This window comes from Engraulis encrasicolus, chromosome 18, assembly GCF_034702125.1.
Source record: "Engraulis encrasicolus isolate BLACKSEA-1 chromosome 18, IST_EnEncr_1.0, whole genome shotgun sequence".
In the NCBI taxonomy this organism is placed as follows: Eukaryota; Metazoa; Chordata; class Actinopteri; order Clupeiformes; family Engraulidae; genus Engraulis; species Engraulis encrasicolus.
In genome coordinates this window covers 24,402,962-24,410,461 of record NC_085874.1, presented here as the reverse complement: position 1 = coordinate 24,410,461, position 7,500 = coordinate 24,402,962, and positions in this window count along the sequence as shown.

Here is a 7,500-nt window from a genome sequence, read left to right as displayed (position 1 = left end):
AGAATGTGTTAACACATATGCACAACGTGTCTTTTGCTTTGTTGAAATAGTGATCATGACGACTTTGTGTGAGTCAGTTTAAAAAATCGTGTTAAAGCGATCAAGAAAAACTGTAATAACGACAACCTTTGGGTTTGAGTTATTTACATTAATTTGTGACTTGCTTGTTACAGAATCTTTGAATTACAGACCGTAAGCATGCTTCCTACAGTTTAAAACAAAATAGCTTGGTGATTTACGACGTTCAAATTGATGAGGAAATGTCAAACATGACAAAGACAACTGTTTAAGGCCATGTCAGCTATCACAACTCAAGTACAGCACTGTATTCACTGGAACGGGTTTATTTAATCAGAAACAGCATTGTTAAGCCTTGACAGCGTTGGCTGTCAAAACCTAACAGTGAATTATCGTGTCAAATAGATAAATGTAGTGCTAGTGTGCCAATCAAAAAGACAGTTTAAACAGATCATGATGGGAAAGCTGTGAAAATGTACGAAAACGGCTCTAGGAGATTAAGCAAACGAGGTGAGTTTTGACAGAGCAGCAGATACACTGTAGATAAGGAAACTTCACACAGAATCATTCACGACCGCAATACAGGCAGTTTGAGATCACCGAGCCTTTGGAAACGGGGTAGATTGGCGAGGAACGCAGACAGCAAAGCTTGGCTTTAGATCTTTACTCGCACTTACGTACTACATTCTGGAAGTAAGGGGAGGAGGGAAAAAAAGTGAGTCTTTGAAAAAGTATGTTGGTCACTCATATAACGAGCCTCACAACTCAACTCCATCCAAGATCATTACCGCCACTGCGTTCATCAGCAACTGCTGGAAAAGCAGTAATTTAAAATCTTGGCACAGACAGGATTCCCTTACCACTGCCGGCTGTCTGCGATCCAAGATGTCCTCCCCCCCTTGGCCCATCGCGTCCAAGTCCCCCCACTCCCCCCATCCTATTCATTCATTTATTCCACTAAAAACTGCCTGGGCCTGTTTGAAGGCAGGAGCAACAGAGTAGAGAGCCAGGACTAGATTTAGAAAGCAGCTCTATCGCTTCGCATCTAAATGGGGCGGGCGGACGGGGCGGAGGAGAGTCAGTGGGGAGGAGGAGTGCGGCTGTTTGCGGTGGTGGTGGAAGCAAGCGGGCAAGCCGACAAAGGGGTTAGTTGTCCCGGGCCTAACGAGGGGGTTGGGGTGTCAGAAATGGATCCTCATTACATTGTATACATGCATTAAGTGAGGGGGGCCCTTTCAGATGACTTTGTCCTGGGCCCAGCCAAAGCTGTCAGCGGCCCTGGAAGCAGAATGGGGCTGGGTGGAGAGCCAGTGAGGAGGAGGAGTGAGTGGAGGTGGTTGCGGTGGTGGATGGAAGCAAGTACAGTAAACGAGTGAAAAAAGGAGAAGCAAAAGACATTTCCTTACTGGCTTCACCGCCCCGTGAACCCAGCAGCGGTGGAGCTTGCATGGTTGGACAGGGGTGTGCCTGGCAAGGCAAGGGGAGTACTGCAGAGCGATTAGAGGACAGATCAAGGCACAGGCAGGGAGGAAAGGCAAGGCGAGGCGAGGCAAAGCAAGGGCTGGAGGCAGGCCTGTCTCAACCAGGCAAAGTAGGCAATAGCCTACGGTAGGTCTGCCATGAGAGGGTAAGGTAAGGGGCCCAAGTTGCTCTTTGCCTATGGACCCCAACTATCTTGAAATGGCCCTGGCTGGAGAGAAAGATGGAGGGAGGAAAAAAGAGAGGTGGTGAGGAGAGGAAAGGAAAGGAAAGGAAAGGAAAGGAAAGGAAAGGAAAGGAAAGGAAAGGAAAGGAAAGGAAAGGAAAGGAAAGGAAAGGAAAGGAAAGGAAAGGAAAGGAAAGGAAAGGAAGGCAAGGGACGGAGGAGAGGACAGGGGAGTAGCAGCAGCAGGCGAGGGGACCAGGCCAGGTAAAAAGCGGTCCACTCAGAGGCAGTTCTACCCATTTGGAGGCCCTAGGCAAAAAATATAGATATGGGTACCTCTTGAATTACTTTTGGGGGGCCCTACAGTTGATAGTTTTGATGGGGCCCTAGGCAATTGCCTAGGTTGCCTATTGATAAAACCTCCTCTGGGTCCACTGATGCTGCCAGGTCTGGGTCAATACATACAGGGGCTCAGTGTGACACCGATGGTAACAGATTGATCTGGCACCGGTGCCCTTTGCTTACCCAGCACAGCTGGTACAAAGCCAACGGACTGGCTTGCCAGCCCCTGAGGCACAGGGTGTCATTCTGGAGGGGAGGTGTGGAGATTTTTATCAACTCCATGCCACCATGCTTCAGTTTTTTTCCTTTTTTCTTCTTTCTCCGCCAGAGAAAAGAAATGGGAAGACTTGTTGGGGGGGGGGGAGTGGTTGAATCGAACACCTTGTGAAAATCAAAACACCTCAAGCCTGCAGAACGCAATCGATAAAATAACCTTGATGATGCGCTGGGGACTTTGGGAAGATGACTGTGCAGAGGAGACACTATTGGAATATCTGACACGAGGAGCTATACCATGGGTTAACAAGAACAATTGGTCTTTTGTCACTTTGACACAAAAGATCATTTCCAATGCATATTATCTTGCTCCTGGTATGGATATCTTCAATGGTCAAAAAGCCCTATCAATAGAACCTTGTAGGGCCGCTGACAGCTTTTTGTGGGCCCAGGACAAAGTCATCTGAAAGGGCCCCACCCAATACATTCAATGCAAAAGAGGACCCAATAATGCCCCCCTTCCATCTCCCTAGGCCCGGGACAACTGAGAGAGAGAGAGAGTGAGACAGACAGACAGACAGACAGAAAGACAGACAGACAGACAGACAGAAAGACAGACAGACAGACAGAGAGAGAGAAAGAGAGCATCAATGAAAAAGAGTGAGAGGGACATACAGAGATAGCGTACTACAAGAACAACACACCGAGGCAGGATGTGACACACATACACCGTATCATAACAGAAGGAGAGGGACAGAGGGAGTGAGAAAGGGAGAAGGAGAGGGAGAGAAGGAGTGAGAAGGAGAGAAGGAGAGGGACAGAGGGAGTGAGAAAGAGAGAAGTAGAGGGAGAGAGGGAGTGAGAAAGAGAGAAGGAGAGGGACAGAGGGAGTGAGAAAGGGAGAAGGAGAGGGACAGAGGGAGTGAGAAAGAGAGAAGGAGAGGGACAGAGGGAGTGAGAAAGAGAGAAGGAGAGGGACAGAGGGAGTGAGAGAGGGAGAGATACAGAGGAACTGCTGTGCACAGGTCCCCGTAGTCTATGCGGCAATCTCATTTTGGAGACATCAAGCTCCAACACTGGCAGCTGAGTCTTCCCACGCGCGGGCCATGGGACCTTCTAATGGAGAACCACCGCAATTAGGCCACGTACCACTCATGCTCGCTGCGTCTGACTGGCACGTCCACTGCTGCTCATCTGCACAGTATGAAAAACGCAGTTTTAACACATTTCAACCTAAGCACTTTTTGGGAAAGGGCACCCTCTGCCTATTACAGTAAATCCTAGATAGCTCAGCCTCTGAAGCACATACAAACATGAAATAGCTAGGACCCTCATTTAGCATTAGAATGTGTTCATTCAGCTCTAAGATACCCATATGTTTAATAAAACCCCCTCAAATCTCAAGAGTCTGAATGTAGCATATACAGTATGTGTTGCCAGGCTAAAGGGGTTAATTCAACCCTGTGAGAGTACTCTGGGACGAAATACAGTCTCTAGCGGATCTGCGGATGTTAAAAATAATGACTCTCTAAGAGTCAAATTAACACTGCTTTTTCTTTACCGTGTAGCGGCCTCTGTACTCTCTGCAGTACTGCATGGCTGGCTGTTTCATCAGATGACAGCTGCACTTTCTTTTCCTTTTCTATTCCTCTCTCTCTCTCTCTCTCTCTCTCTCCTTATCTATTTATTTTTTCCGCTGTGCGCACCTGGAGCCGAAGGGTCTTGGTGGGGGTGCTTGGCAAAGCATAATGAGGCCAGACTCTCAACACTGAAACTTAATGTAGCCCTCAATAGAGGCTAACGACAGTCACATATCCACACTTAAGCTGTTCAGCCAAAATACTTGATTCAATGTCCCGAGCAGACGACGCGTCTCCTCTGTCGTGACTTGATAGGACTGCGCTCGCTAATGCTTGTTAGCCGTGGCTGTCATACTGCAGAAATCACTGCTATGTGAAGTTTGAGTGAGTTGTTTTCCCATATGACAGCGAGCGTACAAAGCATCATAAGTGGAGCGAGGGGGAAAGGGAGGTCTGTCAATGTTTACGTGCAATCAAAGAGTAGACTAAACCACTGTGAACTAGCCCAAAACAAACTCAGATAAACATGTAAATATTTATCCCTCTGCCCCAAATCTTGCACAACAGAGAACCTGCTGTTTTTTGGAAAGTTCCACTCAACACTCTGACTATTTTGCCTATTGTAAAATCTTTTAACCCTCTGAGGTCTAAGGCCTTTCAGAGGCTTTTAGGCTGCTTGCACCACCCTGACATTTTCAAGTATTTTCAGCTAACAGTAAGCATCTATGCAAAAGTGGAATATATGGTTGTATTGTGAAAAGCCTGACAAGAAATAATCTGAAAAAAAATTGGATGTCATACAAACATGTTTTATTTAAATTGAGTATAAACACAACTGTACAAAAAAACAGGTTTCAGACGTCTTCAAAAAGTTCAAGAAAACACACAATAAATATATCTAGCCAAGACTTTTGAAGTTTGAATCTTGTAAACAAATGTGTTGGCAGCATAAAAGTGAAAAGGGCATTTAGAAATGTTTTGTTGTTTTCATACAAAATGCAAAAAAGAATGACTATGTCACTGCCACTGCCTGTCTCATTTGAATACTAATGAGATAGGTGTGAAAAACCTCTAATGGCCCACACCCCCCTGTCAATCCCCATGTGCTCTGATAGCCCCAACCCCCCTGTCACTCTACGTCTGCTGTGTTTACCCTACCTGAAAGGGGCGTGTTGTCACCTCTGAATAGCCACTCAAGCACCGGTACTTTACATGTGAATAGCTATAGGTGTGGCTGCTACAGGCAGAGAGTACAGAATATGCGAAGATTTCTTTTCACTTTCTTTAAATTGGGCCAGCTATATAATTTATTTAATATATATATATTTGAAATCTGGAAGGTCTGAGGTTTCCAATGGTGTAACTTATGTGTAATGACAAAAACTCACAGAGTTACAGATTTGTTTTTGGAGACATGTCAAATTGCCCTCTCAAAGGCACTTAGACCTCAATGGGTTAAAATCTGTAAAAAAAAAAGCTAATCTTCTTCCATTTGTGTACATACAGTAGCGTATATGCAATTTTATGTTGCTTGATATTCTGTACTTAGAATATGTATGTATACCTGACACTGACCTAACTCGAAGGTACAGAGTACTTAACTACGTACATACAGTAATGTTGTATAATTGTGATGTTACAAACTGAAGTGTACTAAAGCACAAGCAATATGTTTTAGCTAAAATCCTTCAGCCCATAAACTTTTACGGATCTTCTAAAATGTATTAATGCTTAATCCTTCTTCACATCTCTGTGCTGCTTACTCATGTGCATCAGGACATGGGGATTACCTATGTGGTGGTATTGTAGGAATGGCTGGTGTTATTTGGACTTGTCTTGCCATGCAATGGTGGTTGGGCTTTGCTTTCTTTGAAGCTGACGGCTGGGTACCAATACCCTTAGCTATGACTATGAGCCTGCAGCCAGCGTTGCCAGATTGGGCGGTTTTCCGCCCAATATGGCTACTTAGGATGGCCGTCTGCAGGTAAAAAATGGATTTTGGAAAGAAAAAAAAAAGGCCAAGTTTTGGCCCTAGAAATCAATAGAATTGGGCGGGATTTAGTGCTTCCAGGCGGGTTTTGAGCATTTTTTGGGCTGGAAATCATCAGCCTCATCTGGCAATCCTGCCTGCAGGCTACATGGAAGGGGCTCAGGGTAATCTCACACAAACACACACCATAAGCGACAATGTCGTTCTCAGCAGCTACAACCAGCAACACATATATCTCTCTTTTTTTACCATTTTCAAAGTCAAACAATCCGTAACCCTGTCCCAACAAGTTAATCTTTGCAGTTAACTCCTTATACCAATGGAATCAACCTCTGGGATATAGAACTCGCTTTTGTTCCCACCCACAGAGTATAACCTTTTCCTTTTTTCTCTCTCTTTCATTCTCTTGTCCTCCTCTCTTTCCTCCTCCTCTCGTTTTGGCGGCTATAATGTGAACGAAAACTCCATAAAGCCAGATGGATGGTGGTGGTGGTTGCCAGGGCTAGACTGGGATCGAAAAACAGCCGAGGCATTTTTTTTTGTCATACACCAGCCCCTCACACAGAGCCCCTGCTTTTCTACAATACTTGCTCAGACTTCACTCTCTATGTATGGACCAATGGGCCGCCCTATTTACAGTAAATTGATAATAATAATAATAATAATTGTATTTGTATAGCACTGTATCATACAAGGGATGCAACTCAAAGTGCTTAACAAATGAGAAAAAAAAACATAATTGTTAGAGATGGATTTAAAAGGAGAGGAAGAGAGGAGAGGCAGAGATAGCAGGAAGGCAGAGGAAGAAGAGATAGAAAGAGATTGTACAGTCATACGGTCAACGTAGGTTAGGACCAGGATTCTTAGATGCGTAAAGGGCCGTACACACACATCGCTGCTATTTGCTAGCTTCTCGCTTGCTCGTCTACTCGCCTCTGTTTCATGGAACGTTTGCTGAAAGTTCCCGCGGCTTTAACTGCCAATGAACAGGCGAGAAGTACCGAACTCTGCCTTCCAATTGTTTACTCGCTTACTCGCCTCGCTCGAAGATAAAATATTTTCAACTCGGGATCCGCCCACATCGCCTCGCTTGTACAGTACCCGCCTACTTGTCTGCTAGTCTCGCTGGAACACATTGACATTCTATTGAGTTCATTCGCTGCGCGAGTGACTAGCAGCGACGTGTGTGTACGGCCCTTAAGGTCCATAGTGGCTGGGTCTAGCATAAGTCATAGATAGTCACACTGAAATTGGGCACTCAGATGCGGCCCCTGCTGGCATCAGGGGTGAGGAAAAACTCCCTTTCGCTTGAATCATAGTTTGTAGGGGGAAAAAAAGCTCAATGAGGTCTGAGAAAAAAAACCTCAGGCAGATTGAGGGCCGGTCTCTAAGGAAAAAAAACCCCAACCAAACAAAAAACAACAGCATCAGCCCCTAAGGACTGTCGGCCCACAGGGAAAATGCCCTGCATGCCAGATAAGCAGTCCAGCCCTGGTGGTCGCAGTGATGGTGGGGATGGTGGCGTTGGCTGGGGCGGTGGTTGGGGGGGGGGGTTGTAAGGATGAGATGGGGTATAGAGCCGCCCCCTCTGGCTCCAGGCAACAGCAGTCACACATCACCGGGCGGCTGGCCAGAGTGAACAGCAGCACCATTCTGCCGCCTTATCTAGCCCTGCGGAACATGGTCTGTCAGGGGCGGTGAGAAACTGT